This window comes from Euprymna scolopes, chromosome 14 (genome assembly GCF_053919585.1).
Source record: "Euprymna scolopes isolate OS-2025 chromosome 14, ASM5391958v1, whole genome shotgun sequence".
In the NCBI taxonomy this organism is placed as follows: domain Eukaryota; kingdom Metazoa; phylum Mollusca; class Cephalopoda; order Sepiida; family Sepiolidae; genus Euprymna; species Euprymna scolopes.
The window spans coordinates 71095551-71123050 of NC_136495.1; the positions used below are offsets into that span (position 1 = coordinate 71095551).

The window sequence follows — 27500 nt, forward strand, 5'->3', positions numbered from 1 at the left end:
GCGCGAACGCAGCCCCCACAATTTTAATGAACCACCGTTCTGCCAGACCAAACATACCCATTGCTGTGTCTCGATACATCTTCTATCATAATATGTAATCAGTTTTTTAAAATAGACAACCATATAGGAGCCTATTCGTGACCACACACATACATTCAGCTTTATATTATATATATATATATATATATATATATATATATATATATATATATATATATATATATATATATATTGTCATGTTAACCACGTCTCGTTGGCTAAAATATGGAGGAAAGCTACTGGGTGTCCATAAGAGTAAATATTCACAATTTCCCCCGCATTTCATCCTCTTTCTCTCGTTTTTTATCAACCCGTTCGATTACATTTTTTCTTTCTTATAAAATATTATGGCTTTATTTTACCGGCAACAGCCTATTTGAAGAAATGGTACTTGTGCACTTAACGAACCAGACGTAACTAAGCAAGCGCTCGGCGTTATCCGGCGCATGACGTCAACAGCCGGATATAACCGAGCGTTGCCGATTAAGCAGACGAGATAACCGCTATCAATTGGAAGACTGTAACAAATCAAAGAAACGCTTAATCGAGGAGAGTTTTAAAAAGATAACCGACGAAATAAAAATTGAATATTACTAACCTTGCGGACCAGCTACAGACCCCCGATGCTACCCTAAACTTTTGCCAGAAACGAAAATTGTTGGTAGAAGAGAAAAGGTGTTTACATTGCGGCCAGGATTGTGTAATAGCAAAGAGAGCAAGCCTTTCCGACGGTTACGGTTGGAGGTGTAGAAGTTGCCGCTGTTGGACCTCCATCAGGAATGGGACCTTCTTCTCAAATTCGCGACTGACCATCTCATGCATCCTAAAAGTAATATACTTATGGGCTTTCGAGATGGCCTCGACCAAAAACCTTCATCGCGAATGTGGGCTACGTTCTCGCCACACAATTGTGGATTGGAAGAATTTCCTGCGTGATATATGCAGGGACTATTTTCTCAGGAATCCCCGGCAGATTGGAGGCCCAGGCCATACGGTAGAAATCGACGAGTCCGTATTTAACCGTAGGAAACACAACGTCGGCAGACTTCTGACACCGGTGGTCTGGGTCTTCGGTGGATACGACCCCACCGAAAAGGAGGGTTTCTTGGTCACTGTACCAAATAGGAACGCCGAAACCCTCCTTCCACTAATAAAAAAATACGTTTTGCCGGGGACGACGGTCGTATCAGACTGTTGGAGGGCTTATAGCAAAGTGGGAGGAGATGGGTATCACCATTTGACGGTGAACCACAGCTTGAATTTTGTCGATCCCGTAACACAGGCAACCACAAAAATCATGTGGAGCGGATGTGGAAGGAAGCCAAGCAACGAAATAAACGCGAATGCGGTACCAACCGGGAACTTTTGGACACATATCTTATTGAGTTTATGTGGAGGCAAAAGTTTGGTAGGCAGCCTTTTGACTCCATATTAACCCATATAGCCGAAAGCTACCCGGTTGGTAAGGAGGAGCTTCCTATCACAATTGCTACCTCTTCTTCTTCGTCTACTTTGTCGTCTGAAGCCCTTCAAAAGTCTGAGGAAAACATATCCTCCTGAGAAAAAAAAAAAAAAAACTGTATATATCTCGCAGGGATTCCGGTAAAAAAAGTCCTTGTTTCTGGGGGAAAAAATGACAATATTTGTTTTAGTTTTACGTTAAACATTGAGAAAAAAAAAACCCAAACATTTCAGACGAAAAAAGTTTCCTATTATTAAAAAAACTTGTTTATTTAATTTTATTTATAACAGAAAACAATTTCAAACAAAAAAAAAAGAATAATAATTAAATTATTAATAAAAAAACATAAATGAACGCTAGGTTTTTGCTTTTTATTTATTCAAATTTATGTTTCTACATTTTACAATTTCATTGTACAGTTATTTTGTTGTAGCGTTGTTTTTATTTAATCGGTAACGCTCGGTTTTATCCGGCTGTTGACGTCATGCGCCGGACAAATCCGAGCGATTTCTGAGTTACGTCTGTTTCGCTAAGTGCACAAGTACCGAAGAAATCTCTTGCAAATCTGATGAAACACCATACGAATTAAATAAACCATTTTTTCCATCCAAATATTTTATAGGCATTTTCGTACTGCATCTCTCTATCGTCGTGCATGTTTGTTTAATAAAATGTAGATATAAAACGAGTAAATCAAAATTTGTGGTTTTATAGGTTGCCAGTATATTCATAAGACAACTACAGAAGAGTTCATTGTTCCGTTTCACCAAGTGATGTTGCCTCAAGTACAGGCTATATTATTTTACAACCGTTTTGGTTTTTATCATCCTTGAAACCCATAATTATCTTGGACTTGTGTCAAGCAGTCAACACATTGAACATGTAATTACTCGATTGACACAAACGTACTAATAAGCTCTTGTCTGTTCTAGGCTTGTATGTTCGTATGTTTGTTCACAATGTTTGCTCGCGTTTTAACTAGCCTTGCGTGACACAGACGCAAACTATACAATACATTTGGTTATATATTTCGTAGTTTTTATATGCTTGTATTTCGGCACATGCACAAATACGGCGGAAAAAAAAAACAAGGATGGAAACAGCATAAGAAAGCAGGGAAGTTCCTGGAAGAGTGTATAGACATGGGTGACTCACTCCAATAGCTCAAGAGTGTGAGACTTCCACTTGATGAGGAAGAACTTATTGAGAGAGTTAAGATCAGGGTTTACTCACAAATTGATTAGAAAAATGTCTGGTCCACAAAAAAACTTATGTTTGGATGCCAAACCTTATATGCAGATGGCCTTTACACAGTCCACCAAAACACAATGTGAAGAAATCTGTTGGAAGATCAGTGGAGGCACACACATACACAAACACACAAACACACACACACATATGTATATAAAAACACACACACACACACACACACACACACACACACACACACACACACACACACACACATATATATATATATATTTGAAAATTTTTCAGAGGGTACAGAATTTAATAGTGGCTAAATACAAACCAATCAACATAATGATTTAAAAAAAAAATGAAAATAAAGGTTAGCTAACCAGATTTCGTTCCTTGCTCAACAGAGCTAAATCGAGGAAAATGCGATTAAAAAAAAGTCATGAATATGGCGGGGGGGGGAGGAAAAAACGAAAAATAAACGAGGGAAAAATTACATAGAAGGTAGTCGCAAATCACAGAACCATAATATATATATATATATATATATATATATATATATATAGGTATATCTGCAAATCGCAGAACCATAATATATATATATATATATATATATATATATATATAAAAATATATATATATATGTATATATCTTCATCGGACTTATATAATAAAATATTTACCGCATTCATCATCTAACCAAAGACAAAACCAAGGAATTATGCCTACTTCGGATTGTTACCTTGTGCTGTGGAAGATACACATTGGATCCCATTACCTCACTGCTACAAAAGACTCTCACTTCGGAATTTACCATACAATTTTGATGTGAATTTCAATATCCTTTTCATTCTTAACCAATATATAATTTCCCTTACTCTATGATTTAAAAACTTTTGATTATGATTTTTTATGTTTATTGTTTTTAGCAAATTAGATAAAAAAACATTTATAATATTTGCTAATATTTTCTCCTCTGAGGACAGGAGTAGACATCGAAAACATATAGATAAAGAAAATATACTTATTGAAATTTATTCTTTGTCTTGCATATAATAAACATACTAGATCTGAAAATTTACAATTTCATATCATAAAATTTACATTACTAAATTGACAGTATCTGTTTCGTAGCGCAATATCAATCACTTAATTATTATATAAATCAGTGAATCTATTTTGCCCCTAACTCATCGGAAGAAATAGCAACAATCAATCCGTCAAAGTGAAATAAAGTTCGTTTTACATGATTAAAATCCGAAATTTGGAAGAGAAGCTGTGAATACCGTTAATATGTTTCCATTACGCCATTTTTAATTTTAGAAATCTAAGAATTCAATAGAATTATCGACGTCTCTGTCCCCAATGACTATGACCTTAATAGAGCTGAACGGGGAAAGATAACAAAATATCAGGACTCAAAGAACGATTTTACCAGTTGTGATAGGAGCAATTAGCCTAATGGAAAAATCTTAAGACTTTGAAACAATGTCTTGAAGACCTTGCTGACATAAAATACAGCCATAAAGGAAACAACGTCTATGTTTAAAAGAGCCACCGGATATAAATTCAAATCGTAAGGAAATCAAGTGTTAGACCCTTAATCTCTTAAAACTAATCAAAATAAAATGATAAAAAAGCAATTTAAAGCTGGAGAGAATTTGAATGGCTATGGAAGTTAAATTGAATACCTATTAGACGCCATCTTCGATTATCTTCCGTACAGAAGTTTGTCGTGGCCAACCTGACTTTTACAAGTGAACCCTAATCAAATATTTAAAATACCGAGGTATTTGAAAGCGAATTAAGACGCCCTTTGACGCGGCCATAAGTTGATTCATACGAGAAATAGAATAGTGCACTTTCTCCTAGAAAGGTTATCTCAAGTAATAGCAATATTAAATGCCTGTTTTTTTTAATAGCTGTTTTTGGATCGTGCTCTTATGAACTTTAAACAATTGCCCCTCCCCTGAACGTACATACTCTAACTATAACCTTGATTCTCGACTAACCTGATAAGCAGCAAGATCCCATCATTCCACTGTTGAGAGACCTAGATGTCGGAATGTCTTTTAATCTGAATTCTTTCTTTAAGACTGCTAGATTTAGAATTCCCTTCCTATTTCCTAATTCCTTAAGTGTACTAATCTGTAGAAGTTCAATAGAATGAGAACAGATATCGTGCTATTCAGCCCTCCGCATTCCTCTATAAGACATGATTCAAACTAATAGTTCCTTGTATTCGAGCAGTATTACGTCTGATATACAAAAACGAAAAAGGTAGTTTACTTAAGAGATAACAAATTAAAGTTAAAGATTTCTTAATAATCTTAAACCGCTACAGCGACTCATGGACCGCTTTGCAGCGGCATGCAAAGAGTTCGGCCTAACCATCAGCCTAAAGAAAACTGATAACATATGCCAAGAACACAATGCGTCAACCATCTCAATTTATGAACATACCCTTGCGATGTTGGAGCGGTTCGACCATTTCTATCAACCTCTCCCTCAATTTCGAGCTGAATACAAGGATCGGCAAACCAGCAACAACAATGGCCCGCCTCACCAAGCGAGTGTGGAAAAAAACGATATGCTGACCGTAAACATAAGATGAGAGTCTATCAGGCAGTTGTGCTGAGCACTCTCTTATACGGTAATGAACCATGGACCCTATATTCCTACCAGGAAGCGAGGCTAAATGCTTTCCACCTTCGCTGCATCCGCAGACTGCTTGGCCTGACCTAGCAGGACCGTGTCACAAGCATCGATGTCCTAGCCAAGGTGTGGATGCCCAGCATGTATGCCATCTTGATGACCAAACGTCTGCGCTGGCTGGGCCATGTAAGCCGGATGGATGATGGGCGAATCCCTGAAGACCTTTAATTTAGGGAGCTTGCCTCTGGCACAAGACCTATCGGCCGACCGGCCCTCCGCTTGAGATTGCTGCCCCAGACTTTGAGGGCTGGCGGAACACCATCTGGCGTGTAGCTAAGACATCGGAGAGGAGGAGAACCACACGTTGGAGGGAGAAGTGGGCCTGTAGAAAGGTGAGGACATATTTAGCTTCGACCCCTCCCCTCGTAGAGGGACAGAAAAACTACATCTGCAGCAACTGTGGCAGGTCCTGTGACTCCCACATCGGCCTGCACAGCCCCACCACAAGCTGCAACCCCCGACTGAATTAGGACGCGGAATTTTATGATCTTTCGAGATCGCCGGAGCCACTAAACTTCTTAATATCAAGAATTAAACCTTAAATAAATGTTTCTCTATTAAAACACTTTTAACTTTAATATTTAACCTTGTTTTTTCATTTTTATTAATAAAACGTGTAAAAGGCATATTAACAAATTAAATAATTATTGTCGTTAGGCATAAAACTAACGGCAGCTGTGGAAATTCCATAGCTGACTCATTCATATGTAATATATTGATGTTGGCATTGCTGTGAATGTCCAGCGTAAATAGAGACAACCTGATATTATTGTAACTATTTTGTTAAAACTGCAAAAGTCTTTAGCTAAGTTAGCAGGAACCCCTGCGTAGCCCGACTGTAAAGTACGCTTAAATATGATATTTTAATTTTGAGGATTACGTGTATATTATTATTGAGTGACTATTTTATCGATTTTTATATATCATAAAGTTGCGATTTCAATATATATATATATATATATATATATATATATATATATATATGCATATGACTTGACTTGTGTGCATCAACATAAATCGAAACCGAAACCAAAACGTATGATATATATATATATACATATATATATACATATATATATATATGCCTTGAGTTTCCTTAGCTATAATCAAAACCGAAACCGAAACCGAAACTTATGAAGAATTCTTGATAAAATTATTTATTACAAGAAATGGAAGTCCATAACAATTGAACGATAGTCACCCGGATGTAAGCGTCACACACAAAATGAATAACACACATGCTATCCTATTAGTATATGGATAAGACAGAACACCAGTCAAACAAGTAGATGACTTTGAATATCTCGACAGCAACATTTCATCTACTGAAAAAGTAGTCCATGTCAGAATAGCTAAGACATGGAGTGCACGTAATCGGCTGAAAGTTATATCGACATCCACCCTCTCGGAATAGATCAAGAAAAAATGTTCTACTTTTTAGTTCACCAGTAAAAAAAAAACAAAACAAAAACAAACCTGAAAGTAAATTAGATGGAACTTGCATTAGAATGTTCCGGGCAGTGTTGAACTTAAACTGGAAAACACACTCAACCATTAGCCGTCTGCACGGTTGGTTGCCCCGGATCTCTTTAGAGAAGTAAAAACATGATATGCCGGACATTGCCAGATAAGAAAAGATGAGGGTTCACTGATGTGGTATTGTAGGATTCTAAACACGAAACCGCTAAAGTAGGAAGACCTGTCAAGGCACAGAAAAAAGTTATTGACAGAAGACACTGGCTTCGAACTTGAAGATCTTCCTGAAGCCATGGAAAATAAACCCATGGAGAGAAATAGTCAGTTTGTGTCTGAGCAACCAATCAAATACGATGATAATGATAACATACTTGAATATTGATATAATTGAATATTAAAAATAGTTCTATATCTTCTGTATTCTATCTATCTATCTATCTATCTATCTATCTATCTATCTATCTATCTTCTTTCTTCTATCTTCTATTTTCTTCTATCTAACTAACTTCTATCTATCTATCTATCTATCTATCTATCTATCTTCTATTCTTCTTCTTCTATCTATCTATCTTCTTCTATCTTCTATCTATCTTCTATCTATCTTCTTCTTCTATCTATCTATCTTCTTCTTCTTCTTCTTCTTCTTTTTCTTCTTCTTCTTCTTCTTCTTCTTCTTCTTCTTCTATATAAATAAAATGAATTCATTTTTTCCCGTGTGAGTTTGACCTAAATATGATTAAAAATCAAACATTACATGGAAATCAAGACATTTCATGCAAATGTGATGTGCACAAACTGCAGCACAGGATCTGAGGTGTGCTATAGGCCCATTACCCTTACACTTCCTCGATAAGCGTACATTCCTATATTTTCCCCGGTGAGAGTTCACTGCCAAAACCGGTTAGAATCAATGGAAGTTGTAAAATCTTTTCTCTCTATTAAATTCCTACTACTCCTGCAACCACTTAACACCGCTGAGAGCGCGTCCACAAGGAACAGTAGGAATAAACACCGGTTTAGAATCGTAAGAGGTTATTAAAGCCATTTTTTTTCCTTTTTTATCTATTTTTTTCCGCTTCTCTCCCATAAAAAAATAAAACTACGGTTCGATTAACATTATCGTTTTGTCTATCTGCTTTTTCCCCTTTAACGTACAACGCCAACTGCGTAACTACTCGGATTTTACTTCCAGTTCAGACAACTCTAACCGCAGAATCTGACTATGAGCTTTATTTATTAGTACTTCCCAGTAAAAACTTATTATTACATAAACAAACAATTTATTAGTTACCATTTATTATTCGAAAGCAACAATACCGTGATATTACTTGCATTTTACTTAAAAACCAAGACCAATAAATAAATAGATAAATAAATAAACGCGCTAAACGTCCGATTAAGATTAGATTGTTTTGTTTTGCATTTCTTTCTTCCGTAGGATGCACACTGCGAGACTACTAAGTTTATAGTTCCGGTTTTGACGACTCCAACCGAGTAATCTAACTATGATCTTCATTTATTACTGCTTTCAGCTACACATTATTTTTAACTAACATCCCCTTTTTTACAAATTACTATTACAACACAACCATATCGTGAAATTACTTGCATTACACTTGAAAATCAAAAACAAAAACAATACCATTAACTGCGGTACTACTCGGTCCTTACTCCCGGTTTAGACAACTCTAACCGATGATTTTAACTATGAGCATTTACTATTTAATTTTATTATTTACATATTTAGATCGTTTAATTACTTGCATTCAAATTGAAAAACAACAACAAAATAGAGAACAAGATAAAGGTCCGATTAAGATCAGGAAATTATAATTGCTTCTTCTTTGCTAAACAATTCTGTACGTGTTTAAATTAACATTTATGGATGCTTCTTCTTATTAACGAAATCACATTTGTTACATAGTTAGTTTCCCATAACTTTTCCGTTACTCCTTTCTATTTAATGTAACGTTTTGTCGGCTCGAAAAAGGTCTTTAGCTGTATCTTTCAAACATACAACTACTGGCGGACACCTTCATTACGTTACGTTACGTTCGTGAAAGTCAGTTCAAACTAAAAAACTCTGACACTGTTTTAGATAGTTTTTAACTTATTTACCCAAAGTTAACATATTCAACAGAGCCCGCGAACATTTGTCTTCTCCAAATACACACATAAACACTGTGTTTTTCGAGATGATTAAACATTTTACATTAAATAAAAACACTAAAGAAAGTAATAAGGAACGCAAGAGTGTTGTATGCTCAATCTGTTAAGTCCAAAGTAGCTGAGCAGCGGCTTAGTTCCCACCAGTTTTGGCAAATAGCAAACAGAATCCTGAACAGAAGCGTGTGCTCCATCCCAACTATTATCAATAGACCTGAGGTAATCTCGTCAGCATCAGACAAAGCCAAACTCTTTGTCAAGAACTTTGCAGCTAATTCTACCCTTTACGACCAAGACCGCCAACCCCCAATATTTCCTCCTGTATCAGAAAACACGCTATGTGATATACAAATATCTGTACGTGATGTTGCGAAGCTAATCAAAAACCTTGATTCGAGTAAAGCAACTGGCCCTGATGGTATTCCAATTATAGTACTCAAAAAACTTCAACCTGAATTAGCGCCCATACTTACAAAACTGTTTAAACGTTGTCTTAAGGAGAATAGTTTCCCATCTCCCTGGAAAATCTCATCAGTATGCCCTGTATTTAAGAATTCAGGTGATCGCTCATCCCCCTCTCAGTACAGGCCAATAAGTCTCCTGTGCGTCATGAGTAAGTTGCTAGAATCTGTGTTAAATACAGAAGTAATCAAACATCTCAACAAAAATAACCTTCTTAGTGACACTCAATATGGTTTCCGTTCTGCTAGATCTACAGCAGATGTCCTTACAGTTATATCGCATAGGATTAGCAAATCTCTCGACGGTGGCAATCTTTCTAGGGCAATTGCTCTTGACATATCTAAAGCCTTTGATAGGGTATGGCATAAAGGTTTACTTCATAAGATCGCTAGCTATGGTATAGCTGGAAAAGTCTTTTCAATTATTAAATCATTTCTTTCTGATAGGTTCATAAGAGTAGTAGTTGAGGGGCAAAAATCAGAAGCTCACAGTATTAATGCCGGTGTCCCTCAGGGATCCATCCTGGGCCCAACTCTTTTCCTGATCTACATTAATGATCTTCAAAATCATATCCTTACATCATTTGTAGACATTTCTGCTGACGACACTACCATTTATGGTACCACATCTAAGACAGTAAACGACCAAGTTCTCTCCAATTCTCTCTCCTCTGATCTTGAGCACGTAGTACAATGGGGAAAGGAGTGGCTGGTTACTTTTAATGCATCTAAAACCAAGCTTCTCTCTTTACATCATCAACATTCTAATCCACATTTGTCATCAATTGAAATGAATGGCTCTCGTCCTCAGGAGGCCTCAAGTTTTGACAAGCTTCTGGGCTTGACCATTACTCCTGATCTTAAATGGAACACGTATATCAAATCTGTTGCCAAGGCCGCTGGAAAAATGGTGGGATCTTTCTATCGATCCAGTAGATATCTCACTGCTGATGCTATTCTCTACCTATATATGAGCCAGGTACGTCCAAGGATGGAATACTGTTGCCACATCTGGGCAGGAGCTGCTAGAAAGGACTTGTCCTGCCTTGATAGAGTTCAAAATAGACTTCGTAGCCTCGTAGGAGATGTCCTGTTCTCTTCCCTGCAACCTCTATCTCACAGAAGAGATGTTGCGAGTTTGTCTCTGATGTATCGTTATTTTCATGGAAAGTGTTCAACTGAGCTTCAATCTATGGTCCCCCCTCGCCAAACTTTCACAAGAAACACTCGTCTAGCTGTAAACACTATCAATAATTTCCCCCACTCTTTATCTGTGCCTAAACCTAAACGTAGATTCCATGAACAAAGCTTCTTTCTTAGAACTGCACGCCTGTGGAATTGTCTTCCGTTTTCCTGCTTTCCGGCTGACTACAATATGGTTGTGTTCAAGTCTAAAGTAAATAAGTTCTTGATGAGCCGTTCCATATAAGTTATTAAATTTACCAAATTTTCATTACTAATGATTACTATATTGACCAATTTCTACTGTACACTCTTTAACCCTTATCCTTGAGTGGCCTCTGGGCCTTGATAATGTGGTGATGCCTTTGTAAAAAAAAAAAAAAAAAAAAAAATATCTAACCATTACGCACTGCAAGAGTACCACTTCTTACATTTCCGCATTTTTTTCCTTTTTTTTGTGGGAGTCGATTGCTGTACTAAGAATATATTTTATATATATTATATATATTATTCATTTTCTCTTTGTATTAGACTTTTCCATTACACCAAATTGAGCCACAACAACGCGTGGCAGGGTAAAGCTAATTTATAATAATTCATCATTAACATATTTAATTATTAACTATATTTTATTTATGCTTCATTTAAACTTTGTTCTGAATAATCTTCTACATTATAAATCTCACCTGTCTTTTTAAATGTATGTATGTATGTATGTATGTATGTATGTCTCACAAAAACTTTCGACACAGGCGACGGATTTTCACGGGATCAGTATCATTTTGAACCTCGACCCTTCGGACGACAAATATCGAATAATTGGTAAAAAATATTAATTCCTTCATACTCAACTGGGCACTTTTCTACAAGGAGGAATCGCCTTTTTCGCCGATATTTTCCAGAAGCATCGCCTCTTTTTGATTGTATAGCCTTAATTTAAATCTACGCATCTTCCGGTTTAGCAATGTGCGCAACGGCTAACGTTTTACTTTTTTCCCTCCTTTCTTTTTCTCCTTCGCGGTACGTGTTTGAGCCTGCCTCCCTACTTTCTTCACTTTTTTTTTACCAGCAATTTTCTTTTTTTTTTTTTTATATGATCAAGCAACATCCTTACACACACCTCCACTTCTTTGCCGTTGCGTCCCTCGCCAAACCGGAAGCGGCGAAAGTTTAAATTAACACCGATCAATCGAAAAACGGGGGATGACGTTCGAAAATATCGGCGAAAAAAGCGACCTCTCTTAGTAGAAAAGTGCTCAGTTGAGGGTGAACGAATTAATGTTTTTAGCCAATTTTTCGATATTTGTCGTCCGATACGTCGAGCTTCAAAATGATACCGATCTTGTGAAAATCCGTCACCTCTGTCGAACGTTTAAGGCAAACATGCATGCATACATACATACATACATACATACATACATACATACATACATACATACATACATACATTAAAACAGAAAGGTGAGATTTATATTATATAAAATGGAGCTGATTTTGTGTGTGTGGAGGTCGAATAAATGAACGTGTAATATGTTCATATATTTTCTGAAATGTAAAAATGCACTTGTGGTTTGGGGGAGCCGCAGATGTTAGTTTTACTGATAGTTAAAAATCTATAAATATTTAATATTGTTTCATCAGTACCAGCTATTGATAAATACTTTTTAAAGCAAGACAAAAATAAGACAATTAAAAGAATCGTTTTTGGCATCGAAAAATTTGCACAAAATTATCCAATGGCAAAAACGATTCTTTTAATTGTTTCATATTAGTCTTGCTTAAAAAAATTATTTTCTGATTCCGATACCAATTTCGATACCGATTTTCATATTTCGATACTCTAAAAGTTTCGATTTTTTCCGATTCCTGATTCCGACTCTGATTAATCGTCCCCACATTACACTTATGCTGTAAGCAGGTGTTATATGCATGACACGGTTCAAAGTCATCTTTGGGAAAGTGAAGTGCCTGTTAATCTCCCTATGATATGCTGGAGGCTATCATAGAGGGGCACTTGTAGTTCCACGGCCGTGATTAATTAGGAAAGAAGGTTCTGTTGAAAAAGCAAATCGGATCAAGGCAACACATTAACGCTGTGAGGCAATGAACAAAACAAACGCTTCCAATTTGTTATGAGCAAGCACGGAAGTAGTAAGGCTTAGAAAACTGTCATAAGAATACTAACGTCAGTGCGCAAGTTGATCTAACTGAATATAGCGCAACATGATACGGGTTACGCATACCTTTCCTACATATATCTTGACCTGGAATTACTGGAGACCACTGTCAAAACATGATATATAGAGCAGCATTAGTATTATTTTGCGTGTTTTTCTTTCTTCCAGAATAGAGGCATAAACAACAATTTACAGCCTTGGCTTCGGCGGCACGGGGGACAAGATCAAAGTGTAGTATCTGTTCCGGCAGATACTGCAAGCTATGACTAGCTATGACTAGCAAAGACCAGATGTGGGGGCAACCCCACATGCCTGACCTTTAACCAGCTCCCATTTCCCACCTCTCGGGAGCTGGTCCCCCTTTTCCCTTCCCCCTCCCTTCACTCCTCACATTAAAAATCGGCCTTGTGCCTAATTTGCTCGGTGGGGGAGCAAATAAATACCATCTGTTCCGACAGATGCTGCAAGCTATGACTAGCTATGACCAGCAAAGACCAGATGTGGGGGCAACCCCACATGCCTGACCATTAACCAGCTCCCATTTCCCACCTCTCGGGAGCTGGTCCCCTTTTTCCCTTCCCCCTCCCTTCACTCCTCACATTAAAAATCGGCCTTGTGCCTAATTTGCTCGGTGGGGGAGCAAATAAATACCATCTGTTCCGACAGATGCTGCAAGCAAAGACTAGCAAAGACCATATGTGGGGGTAACCCCATATATCTGAACTTGGTCAATGTAGGGATCACCCTACAGACCACAGTTACTATCCAGCTCCAATTTCCCACCTCTCGGGAGCTGGATCCCCCTTTTCCTCCCTCCTCCCTCTCTCTCCACATTAAAAAACGGCCTTGTGCCTAATTTGCTCAGTGGGGAAGCATATAAATCCAACAACGATTTACAGCCTTTGGCCTTTTGGTCAAGATCAAAGTGTAGTGTCTGTTCTTCAGATGCTGCACTTCAATTTCTTGTTCTCTGTCAGAGGAGGAGAAATCCTTCACGACTGAGACAATTTTTATTTTTGTTCCTTTTCTCCACGTTAAAAAACGACCCTGGTGTCTAACTCTGTCCCGTGGGGAGGCATAGCAAATAGGTGCATTACTGTTTAATCTATAGCTCGAGAGAGAATCGATGGTTTCATAATTTTCCCAATTGTATTAGTGAATGTGAAGTACCCTCGACAGAAATCAAACTCGAACCAACAACTACAACAGATAATATCACTAATTATAAACTACTAATACTACTAGTACCGTAGTAGTAGTAGTAGCAGTAGTAGTAGTAGTTAAGATAATAATGAGGGTAAAGATGTAAACCTACGTTATAAAATTTGCACAGACTAATCAACTTCAGCCTGTACTCCTTGACGCTTGACCAGATTAAAATAAATGGCCGAACACTGAGAGTAGAATAATTGTTTTAATATTTCCGAAACTAAAAAATCAATAATTAATTAAAATTAATTTGATTCTTTTCCTGAGATTCTCAGACAACATAAAGAGGAATCTCTACATATAAATAATGTACCCCCCCCACAAAAACAAGGAAAAATTAGATTCCGGATACGAAACCTATGACAACTTCGAGTATCATATTTATCTATCTCTCTATCCCTTCATATATCTACTATTATATATAGTGGAGCGATGAAATTGTCGCCCGTCAAAAAGACATGGTTCCATTTCCGTTTGATGAAAACCGGTTTTCTTTTTTTTGTCGCAGACCATGTACTAGTTAACCAGTTGGGTACAAATCTCAAAAGCGATAGGAGCCTTCTATCATGTCTGAAAGTGATACAATGTTCATTAAGCGAGATTAAAGATGCACTGCTGTACAACTCATGTTCTCTACCTATCCAAACACAACAGGGCCATTGCCAGTACGCTCAAAAAGCAAATCCAGACGGTTCTACGCTTAAGGGCACAGCTCAACGAAGTTTCTCGCCACGGTTATGGTCCTTGGTGTAGTTACAAGTGAGAGCCACATCATGCCATCTCACTACTTCAAAGTCGGCTTGAAAGTCAACATCAAAGTGTACATGAATGTGTGGAAGAATGTGGTAATTTCCTTGTGCGATCAGTTGGCAGACCTTGCGTGTGGCAGCAGGACTCAGCCGGACCACAAGTCTAAAGAGACCAAGGCTTGGCATTAGAAGCAGCGCGACGACTTTGTACACTTCTCTTACTGCTCCCATTCTCCTCTAACCTGAACAGGCTGGACTACTTCGCTTGATCATACGTCGAGAACATCACCAACATGACCTCCCACAACACCAAAGCCAGTCTGATCGCCGCCATCAGCCGAGTATTCGCTGAGCTCTCGCCTGCGCTTGTTGAAAAGACATACTCTCAGTACCGGACCCATATCGGGGCGGTGATTGAGGTTGAAGGCGCTATAGTAGGCAGGTGTAAACTCTACTTCATAATCGAATTTCCTGAATTGATTTTTGTCAATAAAAGTTTTAAAATAAAGCTGTAGTTTTTGTTTACTTGAGAGCGACAATTTTATCGTTCTATCCTGTAAAACGGCTTGGCCGATTTTTTTTTTTCATATGAAAGTACTTGATATGTATGGCAGTGTTCTTACGTAGGTTTGTATGGGAATGCTTCCGATAAGTATGGAAAATCTATAATCGAAAAAATCCGATTGAAGTAGAAACTTCGATGTAGACTTAACACCTTATACAAATTAACATTACACGTTCATTTGAGAAGTTTTATCATTGTACAAGCAGAATATATCTATGTATCTATTTATTTATCCAATATATCTGGCTATGTAGGCAATTTACGAATCACTTCATCCATCAGTCTATCTATCTATCTGTCCATTCTCTCTGTCCCTGTCTATTTGTCTGTCTCTCTCTCTCTACATATATCCCTTCACCTATCTATTTGTCTATATATATATATATATATATATATATATATATATATATATATATATATATATATATATATATATATATATATATACTAGCATTTCAGACCGGCGTTGCCCGGAGGTGTATGCTGAGCAAAAAAAAAAAAAGGGGGGGGTAATTTTTTTTAACTTTGACCCCTATTATGACCCCTTAACATTTATTGTTTTGAGCTCAAATCAAGTTATTAAGTTAAAGCCATGTCCAATGAACCTATATCTAAAATTTCAAGTGTTTATATCCAAAATTGTCGAAGGAGTTTGGTAGAGTTCTCAAATGTCAAATCGTTGAATTTTAATCCCTTAACAGCGAAAACTGATCACATCAATTTTTCCAAATCACAGTACCCTGTATATCAAATTTCGAGTCTGTAGACTAAAAATTGACAGAGTTATTGCGTAGGGAAATGTACACAGACACACAGACAGACAGTCAGATAGACACACAGGCACGTTCACTTTTATATATATATATATATATATATATATATATATATATATATATATATATATATATCCATCCATCCATCTATCTATCCATCTATCTATAGTCTTATATATTCGCCTATCTATCCATCTTATTTACTCTATCTATCCATCTATCTAATCTATATATGTATCTATGTATTTATCTATCTATCTTTCTATTTATCTAATCTATTTAGCCATGTATCTATGTATTTAAATATATATGAGAAAGATAGGCAATTTACGGATCACTTTATCTATCTATCTATCTATCTATCTATCTATCTATCTATCTATCTATCTATCTATCTATCTCTCCATCTATCTATCTATCTATCTATCTCTCCATTAATCTATCTATCTATCTATCTATCTATCTATCTATCTATCTGTCTATTTAATCAATCCCTATACGTACCTATCCATCTATCTATTTATCTACTCTATCTGTCTATGTATTTATCACATTTATCTATCCATCTATCATTTTTTCTATCAATTTCCAATTTACCAAATAGAATATGCAATTGGTATATAATCTGATTAAATAGTTTCAGGTCAGACTATGCTCTCCTGCAAAAGCGTAAACGAGACTGAAATTCAATCATAATTCGTTAACGAGCCACCATAAAACGACATAAAGAAAATGATAAAAAAAATTCCGCGGCACGCAGTTTTATGCACTTGATGACCCAGCCATGATTTTCGATTGTGCATTTATTTGGCGTTGTTGAAGCCTTTAAAGAAAATAAAAATCAGCAACAAAGTAGTTGATATTCAACATTAATCTGCAGTAAGAAAAAAAAAAGCTGTGTTGGAAAATAGGGAATACTTTCTCGTTTATTGCACTTCTCAAAGGGGCCGAGTTGGACACAAGATCAATTTTTATTAGGAAAAAAAGAGCTTACACAAAAAAGGAGACGCTAGATTGAAACAAGAATAAAAAAATTAATCTACAAGGATAACTACATTAACCAATGACATAAAATACCAAGTAAATATATTGTCTTGTTATATATGTGTTTTTGTTTTTATTTATATGTGAATTAATTTACATACGTATCATCATCATCATCATCATCATCATCATCATCATCATCATCATCATCGTAAATCATCATCATCATCATCATCATCATTGTAAATCACTATCATCATCATCATCATCATCATCCACAATTATCATCATTATCAATCATCATCAGCAGCAGCAGCATCATAAATCACTAGGATAATCATCATCATTAACAATCATCATCACCATCAATCTTCATCACGCTCATCATCATCATCATCATCATGAAAGACTTGGCGTTTATTTAACGAACTTTTCATAAAAAAAATTGGATAAGTTTATACATGAATAAAAAAAAAAAAAAAACACATGTGTACAAGATTTTTTGTATTTTTATTTATGCATAAATTCATTATGATAACGAACCAACCCCTACGGACAAATAGCTCCACTGCCTTGTAAATGCCTTGAGAAAGCAAAGGCTAAGGAGAGTAAACCCTGACAAAAAGTCCGGTTCAAAGTCCCGATAGCGGATTGTGAAGCACTACAACACTTTTCCCTCAACTGTTGCAGCTGCGCTGGGTTCGACCATATTGGCCCGCCTTTCCGTCGGACTTTTTCCGCAACGACGAGACGGTGAGCCTGGTAACTGGCCAAACTTATGCCTCTTTATCACCCGTCCAGGCTTGCATCTGGAGAGGTAACTCCAGCGTTGAGTATATAGCCGCAGCAGACACTGCAGCGCACCAGATGCAGCAAGCTATTGTTTCACGAGGCAGGAGGTTGTCGTCGCCGTCGTCGTCATCTTCGTCGTCGTCGTCGTGATCAGAACTAAATAGGAACGGCGTTTCGTTCTCTTGTCGTATTTTGTTCAACATTTTTTTGTATGCTGAAAGGCATTTTTTTAAAAATATTTCTTTCCTATTCTATCACAGATTAAGGTCAGTTATAATCCTTTGCGTTCAAAGAAATTTATTGACTGTTTTTAATTTAATTGCAGCGCAAATGTCGGTAAAAAAGAAATTTAGAGAATTGAAGTCTAAGATGGCCGCCTTGTCTGTGAGAAAAGTTCCTTCCGCACAGCCATCATTATTTTCGGCCCGTATGTGATTTATCACATGTCCCTGTGAATCACTCTCTCATCTTTACAAACCATCCCATTCATACAAACATATCAAGTATAATTTTTACAACTTTTAGGTAAGCGTAAACTCGAAAACTTGAAATGCCGATATAACCATATATAATATTTTATTATATATATTTTACATAATATAGAAAGGTATTCTATTATGCTTTATCCCTTGATCCTCACATTCTACGAACGATGTTTCTGACAAAGAGGGATAAATTGCTGTTTTCCTGAGCAAAATCTATTCCATCTAACATTTATCGTTGGCAAGTTTTTGACCTTGAAGTACTATTTTTAGCTCCTTACATCGGATCGCTTCATGCCTTATCTGCAGCGATTCCACACACACACACACACACACACACACACACACACACACACACACACACACACACACACACACATATATATATATATATATATATTCTTGAAAGATACCACGTTAGTAGGAGTAGATCCACAAATATCAACCCATTTCCGGAACGTTTCCCTTTTATCGGTCACAACATTGGGTACAATTGTTTCAGACCCCAGCATTGGCATATAAGCATATAACAGTTAATCAAATTATAATTTTCACAAACTTCAGCCTCATCCGCGCATAGGAAAAAGCAGTATTTTAAGAGTTTAATCTAAAATTGCAGAGAAGGCCCGCTTGAAACTGTATTAACTAGAAATGTATTAACTAGAAATTCGTGGACTAGAAAACGTCTGAAAAAGTCTTTTTCTAACGCGGTAATGAAGCCCAAATTGGTGCAAATTATAGTTTGATAAGCACTTATATTCTCATATGCCAACAGTTAGGACTGAAACAATTGTACGCAATGTTGTAGATAGTAAAATAAACACATTCCTAAAATGAATAAATATGTATGTATCTATCATAATTATCGCGGTGTCTTTAAAGAAAATAGTTATAGATCTAGTATTGTTCTATTGAGCAATCTGAAAGAGATCTTTATGTTATTTATTCATATGTAACCAATGCCTTTAGTAGTGGTTTAAAATGAACCAACAATGAGTATTAGATAGATGGATTCTGACCCAAAAAGCAGAAAGTTTTCCCATTTGACAGAAATACCATTTATGAAATGTTAGGAATAAAGTATAAAATAAAGGATGCGAGAGTTACGAGGTTGACGAAAGTAAACACACACATATCTATATCTATCTATCTATCTATCTATCTATCTATCTATTTATCTATCTATCTATCTATTTATTTATCTCTCTCTCTCTCTCTCTATATATATATATATATATAGTTTTACATAGGAGTCACTACTTATCAAGGCCCTGAGGCCACTAGAGGATAAGGGTTATTGAGTGTACAGCAATCAATGGGATAATATCGCAGTAGTCGCTATTAATGGAAATTTGATAGATTGTATTACTTAAGGGGACGGTTCATCAAGAATTTGTTTATGTTGGACTTGAAGACAACCAAGTTGTAGTCAGCTGGTTGGTTGGTTGTTTTTGTTTTACGGCATATCAACCCTTTTCGGGTTATTTAATGCCGAATCCAAAGATTTTGAAGAAAATTTTTTAGTAGAATATATTTGTTGTTTTCAAGTCGGTTTCTATTTAACCCATAGTTGGGATCCTAACAGGTACTACCATTCCGGGTCAGAGTGGACCTGGGAGCAATAGTGATTAAAGGGTGGCTCCGCACTCCCCAAAGCCCGCAAGCTGGGGCCTCACCACTGGATATAGTTTAAGGTCATATCCAGGACCCCCATTGAGGCACTTTTACCCTCTGCAGGGGGGCAGTCGGTGTATTCTAATGCCCCACCGACAGGGCCAGTAGTTAGCTGGGAAAGGGGCAAACGGAAGAGAGTTCCAAAGGCGTGCAGTTCTAAGAAAGAAGCTTTGTTCATGAAATCTACGTTTTGACTTAGGCGCAGTCAAAGAGTGGGGAAAAAAGATACAATGAAACAGTATTGTGTATGGATGACTATTAAAGCCCAACCCTCTTTGGGTTTAGAACTTTGTAAATATATTTTCACCCGACGCATATTTAAGCAATAAAGCGAAGCCCACTATTAATTTGTTTATAAATAAACTGATGGTTTGAACACTGCGACAGGCAATTGAGGAGAAATATTTACGGGCACTGATTCATAGTCCGATAGTTTGAGCTGCTAACTATCAACACGTATATATATATATATAATCGTCCAATTTTCGGATTTTAATTATGTCAAATCACACTTCATTTCCTTTTTACGGATAGATTGTTGCTATTTCTTCTGATGAGTTAAGAGCATAATAGATTTATTGATTAATATAATAATTAAATGATTGATTTAATAATTAAATGATTGATTTTCGCTGCGAAGCAGATACTGTCAAGAATTTTATAAGTGAACTGAATTCAAGGAATAAATTATAAGAAGGTCAACATCATGAATTTTGGAATATAGTTTTTCTTTTGTAATTTATTCTCTATATTGCTCTGTAATTACATTGAGCTTCTTAAATAAGGCTTGGTATATATTATAAGAAAATATATTTCTACAGAAATATATATATATATATATATATATATATATATATATATATATATATATATATATAATAGAGATATTAAAGCCTATCATGAGTAACGCAATTTCTTTTTTGTTCAGTGTGTGTACTTTGTCGCATTTTATTCAATAAAGAGAATATTATATTTTTACGGCTACAACAAATTTGATGATATACACGTGATCGTTTTATTATAAGGCCAAGTCGGGAGATTTTATCTGTATTCTATTTTGGATCATGGATTAATTTATTACAAGTTTTTTTTTTTTTACATTTTAGCGTTTTTTTTTTGTGAACATATCGATTGTATTATTATTATTATTATTATTATTATTATTATTATTATTATTGTTTTTTTTTGTCTTGTTTCTTTTCACATCTTCTATTCAAACTATCTTTTCGATGCAACCATTAAATTTATTGCACAGGATACTTTATAGCGGTAATGCAATTTAAGTATACCCCAGTGTTGGAACAATTAATCGGAATCAGAATCGGGAATCGGAAAAATTGAAACTTTTCGGAGTATCGTATTTGGTATCGAAATCGGAAAAAATGTGCGTATATTTTCCGATAACCAAAAATGATTCTTTTAATTGTTGTCTTTTTAGCTGATTTTGTTTTAAACAAAATCTTCCATTGCTAATAGTAATGGAAAAATAATAAATATTTATTGATTCTCAACTAATAGTAAAACTAAACCATCATAATAGATCATACCTTACAAATGTATTTTTACGTTTGAGAAAATATTTGTACATTTTACATGTTTTGCGGTAATCGGGGAAAAATACCAAATCTATAAATTATATATTTAGAGATTTATAAAAGAATCTGAACCAGGATTGGTAATTGTGTCGGAATCGGGAATTTAGTACGGAGTCGGTAATTGTATCGAAATCAGAAAAAAGTATTGGAATCTGTCGATCACTAGTCTATCTATCTATATATCTATAAAAGTGAACGTGTCTATATGTCTGTCTGTGTGTCTGTGTGTCTGTGTGTCTGTCTGTGTACATTTCCATACGCAATAACTCTGTCAATTTTTAGTCTATAGACTCGAAATTTGAAATACCGGGTACTGAGATTTGGTAAAATCGATGTGACGGGTGTCAGCCAGAAATTTGGCTGTTAAGGGGTCAAATTTCAACGATTTGACCTTTGATAACTCTACCAAACTCCTCCGAGAATTTTGGGTCTAGACACTTGAAATTTTAGATATAGGTTCCTTGAACATGGATCTAACTTAATAAAGTGATTTGAGCCCGAAACAATAAATGTTAAGGGGTCATAATAGGGGTCAAATTTTTAAAAAATTAACCATTATTTTGTTTTTTTGCTTTTTTTGCACAGCATACACCTCCAAACACCCGAGCAACGCCGGGCACCCCTGCTAGTATATCTATAAAAGTGAACGTGTCTGTGTGTCTGTGTACATTTTCCTTTGCAATAACTCTGTTAATTTTCAGTCTACAGACTCGAAATTTCATATACCGGGTACTGAGATTTGGGAAAATCGATGTGATCGGTTTTCGGCCAGAAATTTGCCTGTTTGGGGGTCAAAGTTCAATTATTTGTCCTTTAAGAACTCTACCAAACTCCTCCGACAATTTGAGGTCTAAACACTTAAAATTTTAGATATAGGTTCCTTGGACATGGATCTAACTTAATAACTTGATTTTAGCCCAAAACACTTAAAGTTAAGGGGTCATAATAGGGGTCAAAGTTAAGAAATTGACCGTTCTTTTTGCTCAGCATACACCTCCAAACACCCGGGTAACGCCGGGCACTCATGCTAGTATACCGATAAAAAATTTTTATCACTACTGATATTTCCCTCAGAATTAAGTTTTAGCCTTATGTTTATTTCTGAATTCAACCAATTCCAGCTTTAAACATGTTACCGTTTTCTGTTATACACGGATTTAGAATAAAGAGTGGATTTATTCTGTTCGGTACAATAATAGAAGCCTTTTGTTAACAGGCTACCTTGAATTGTGAATATCTAGTTTCAAAAATATATCACTATATTTGCACATGTATCGTCGAGTAAAAAACGCTACACATATATAAAATATAGAATAGGTTTATTCCGTTAGGTACAATAATAGAAGTCCGTGTCGGGTAACAACAAACGGTAAGTAAGTTGAAAGGTGACAACTAAGATTACGCCTCGACGCTTTACGTACATTTCTACTACTGAGTATATATATGTTAATTTTTTCATTACTTATATGAATTTTAATACATTTTTCATTATTATATGAATTTTAATACATTTTTTCATTACTTATATGAATTTTATTACATTTTTTATTACTTATATGAATTTTAATACATTTTATTCATTACTTATATGAATTTTTATACATTTTCCGTTACTTATATGAAGTTTAATACATTTTTCATTACTTATATGAAGTTTAATACATTTTTCATTACTTATATGAATTTTAATACATTTTTCATTATTATATGAATTTTAATACATTTTTCATTACTTATATGAATTTTAATACATTTTTATTACTTATATGAATTTTATTACATTTTTATTACTTATATGAACTTTAATGCATTTTTTCATTACTTATATGAATTTTAATGCATTTTTTCATTACTTATATGAATTTTATTACATTTTTCATTACTTATATGAATTTTAATGCATTTTTTCATTACTTATATGAATTTTAATACAATTTTTCATTACTTTTATGAATTTTTATACATTTTCTCATTACTTTTATGGATTTTAATACATTTTTCATTACTTATATGGATTTTAATGCATTTTTTCATTACTTATATGAATTTTATATATTTTTCATTACTTATATCAATTTTAATACATTTTTTATTAGTTATATGAATTTTTATACACATTTTCATTATTATATGAATTTTAATACATTTTCTCATTACTTTTATAAATTTTAATACATTTTTTCATTATTATATGAATTTTAATACATTTTTCATTACTTATATGAATTTTAATACATTTTTCATTATTATATGAATTTTAATGTATTTTCTGTTACTTATATGAATTTTAATACATTTTTCATTACTTATATCAATTTTAATACATTTTTTCATTATTATATGAATTTTAATACATTTTTCATTACTTATATGAATTTTAATACATTTTTTCATTATTATATGAATTTTAATACATTTTTCATTACTTATATGAATTTTAATACATTTTTTCATTACTTATATGAATTTTAATACATTTTTCATTACTTATATGAATTTTATATATTTTCCCACTACTTATATGAATTTTATATATTTTTCATTACTTATATAAATTTTAATACATTTTTTATTATTATATGAATTTTAATATTTTTTCATTACTTATATAAATGTTGATACATTTTTCCACTACTTATATGAATTTTAATACATTTTTTCATTACTTATATGAATTTTAATACATTTTTCATTACTTATATGAATTTTAATATATTTTTTCATTACTTATATGAATTTTAATATATTTTTTCATTACTTATATGAATTTTAATACATTTTTTCATTACTTATATGAATTTTAATACATTTTTTCATTACTTATATGAATTTTAATACATTTTTTATTATTATATGAATTTTAATATTTTTTCATTACTTATATAAATTTTGATACATTTTTCCACTACTTATATGAATTTTAATACATTTTTTCATTACTTATATGAATTTTATTACATTTTTTCATTACTTATATGAATTTTAATACATTTTTTCATTACTTATATGAATTTTAATACATTTTTTCATTACTTATATGAATTTTAATACATTTTTTCATTACTTATATGAATTTTAATACATTTTTTCATTTCTTATATTAATTTTATATATTTTTCCCACTACTTATAATAGGTATTTATATATATTTTCTACTACTTACTATATTTGTTTCTATATATTTTTCAACTACTGCCATTTGAATTCATAAATAACATTGTTTTGCGTGATATAGGGTAAACTATCATTTATGATCAAAGCGAATAAAATATGTAGTGAAAATAGATAAAAAAGATATAATAATACAGTAATGAAAAATATATAAAAATACATATAAACAGTAATGAAAAATATATAAAAATACATATAAATAGTAATGAAAAAAACATAAAAATACATATAAACAGTAATGAAAAATATATAAAAATAGTAATGAAAAATATATAAAAATACATATAAATAGTAATGAAAAATATATGAAAATACATATAAATAGTAATGAAAAATATATAAAAATACATATTTTATGTATTTTTAATATTTTTCCATTACTTATTTTATGCATTTTTTTTTAATATTTTTCACTATAAATTTTACACGAAAAAAATATCTGAAGAAGAAAATGCGCGGTGGGCTCGGAACATAACATTATCCACTACTTCTTTAAAGTATTTTATTTATTTTCAACTACTTATTATATGTATTTTTATATTTTCACTAGTTTTTAGATGTATTTTGTTTATATTTTTCACTATTTATTTATATATTTTTCTATATGTTTCCGCAACTTATTATATGTATTCTATATATATTTTTTACTAATTATTATATGTATTTTTATATATTTTTCATTACTGTTTATATGTATTTTTTATATATTTTTCATTACTGTTTATATGTATTTTTAAAAATATTTTTCATTACGGTTTATATGTATTTTTTAAATATTTTCATTACTGTTTATATGCATTGTTAAAAAAAGTCTTTTTCATTACTGTTTATATGTATTTTTTATGTATTTTTTATTACTGTTTATATATGTTTTATATATTTTTCATTAATGTTTATATGTATTTTTATATATTTTTCATTACTGTTTATATGTATTTTTAAAAAAAAATTTCATTATTGTTTATATGTATTTTTATGTATTTTTCATTAATGTTTATATGTATTTTTAAAAATATTTTTCATTACTGTTTATATGTATTTTAAAAAATATATTTCATTACTGTTTATATGTATTTTTATGTATTTTTCATTACTGTTTATATGTATTTTTATATATTTTTCATTACTGTTTATATGTATTTTTTTATATATTTTTCATTACTGTTTATATGCATTTTTATATATTTTTCATTACTGTTTATATGTATTTTTTAAATATTTTCATTACTGTTTATATGTATTTTTATATATTTTTCATTACTGTTTATATGTATTTTTATATATTTTTCATTACTGTTTATATGTATTTTTATATATTTTTCATTACTGTTGATATGTATTTTTATGTATTTTTCATTACTGTTTGTATGTATTTTTTAAATATTTTCATTACTGTTTATATGTAGTTTTGAAAATATTTTTCATTACTGTTTATATGTATTTTTATGTATTTTTCATTACTGTTTATATGTATTTTTATGTATTTTTCATTACTGTTTATATATATTTTTATATATTTTTCCACTACGTTTTATGTATTTTTGTTTATTATTATATCTTTGTTTTATCTATTTTCACTACATATTTCATGTATTTTTTATATTTTTCCATTACTTATTTTATACATTTTTTATATTTTCCACTACTAATTTTACATGAAAAAAATATCCGAAGAAAACAATGCGCGGTGGGCTCGGAACATAACATTATCCACTACTTCTTTAATGTATTTTATTTATTTTCAACTACTTATTATATGTATTTTTATATTTTCACTAGTTTTTAGATGTATTTTGTTTATATTTTTCACTATTTATTATATATATTTTTTCTATATTTTTCTGCAACTTATCATATATATTCTATATATTGTTTTACTACATATTATATGTATTTTTATGTATTTTCACTTATTATATGTATTTTTATATTTTTCCACTTCTTTAATATTATCATATATTTTTAATATTTGTCTGCTACGTATTTTATGTATTTTATATATTTTTACTACATATTTTTTATTATTTTATTTTTCCATTACTTATTACATATATGTTATATATTTTTCACTACTTATTATATGTTTTTTATATTTTACTTTTATCCTTTCCTTATATATTACTTACTTTCTTTTATATTTTCCTTTTTCCCATATCTTCTTTCTTACTACACTGTCAGCATCCTTCCGCCTTTGTATATCTCATTTCGAAGCACATGTCATAAACAGAGCTGCTTCTGCATTACTGAAGAGAAGCATTTTCACTTTTTTTATATATAATGCGCGATTTTTATTCATTTCTGATGATAAGCATTTGGCTTCGAAATCACATGGTCTAAAAAGGTTTCTCTCCTTTTTTGTTTATCTTTATCTTCAAAGAATTTATGGATTTTTCCCATCCAAATATTTTATAGTCATTTTCGTACTACATTTGTCTATAGTTATGCAGATGCGTTTAATTGGCCGCAGGCATAAAAACAAGTAGGTACTTGTGTATATTGCGAACCGGATTCTCGTAAATGTACGTAAACCGTCGAAATATGCCGAGCGCTATTCAATTTGATCAGCCAATCAGAAAACGACCACAAAGGTGATTACCCAATGAGAAGCCCATCATTAGCAGACGACTGTTG

The 27500-nt window shown here is 33.1% G+C and overlaps 1 protein-coding gene and 1 pseudogene across 8 annotated transcripts in view; one reads left to right on the forward strand and one right to left on the reverse strand.

Moving 5' to 3' along the window:
* Positions 1–27500, reverse strand: part of LOC145293082 (uncharacterized) — a 721286-nt gene that overhangs the window by 394944 nt on the left and 298842 nt on the right. The gene's annotated exons all lie outside the window — the stretch shown is intronic.
* Positions 458–1636, forward strand: LOC145293364 (uncharacterized; annotated as a pseudogene).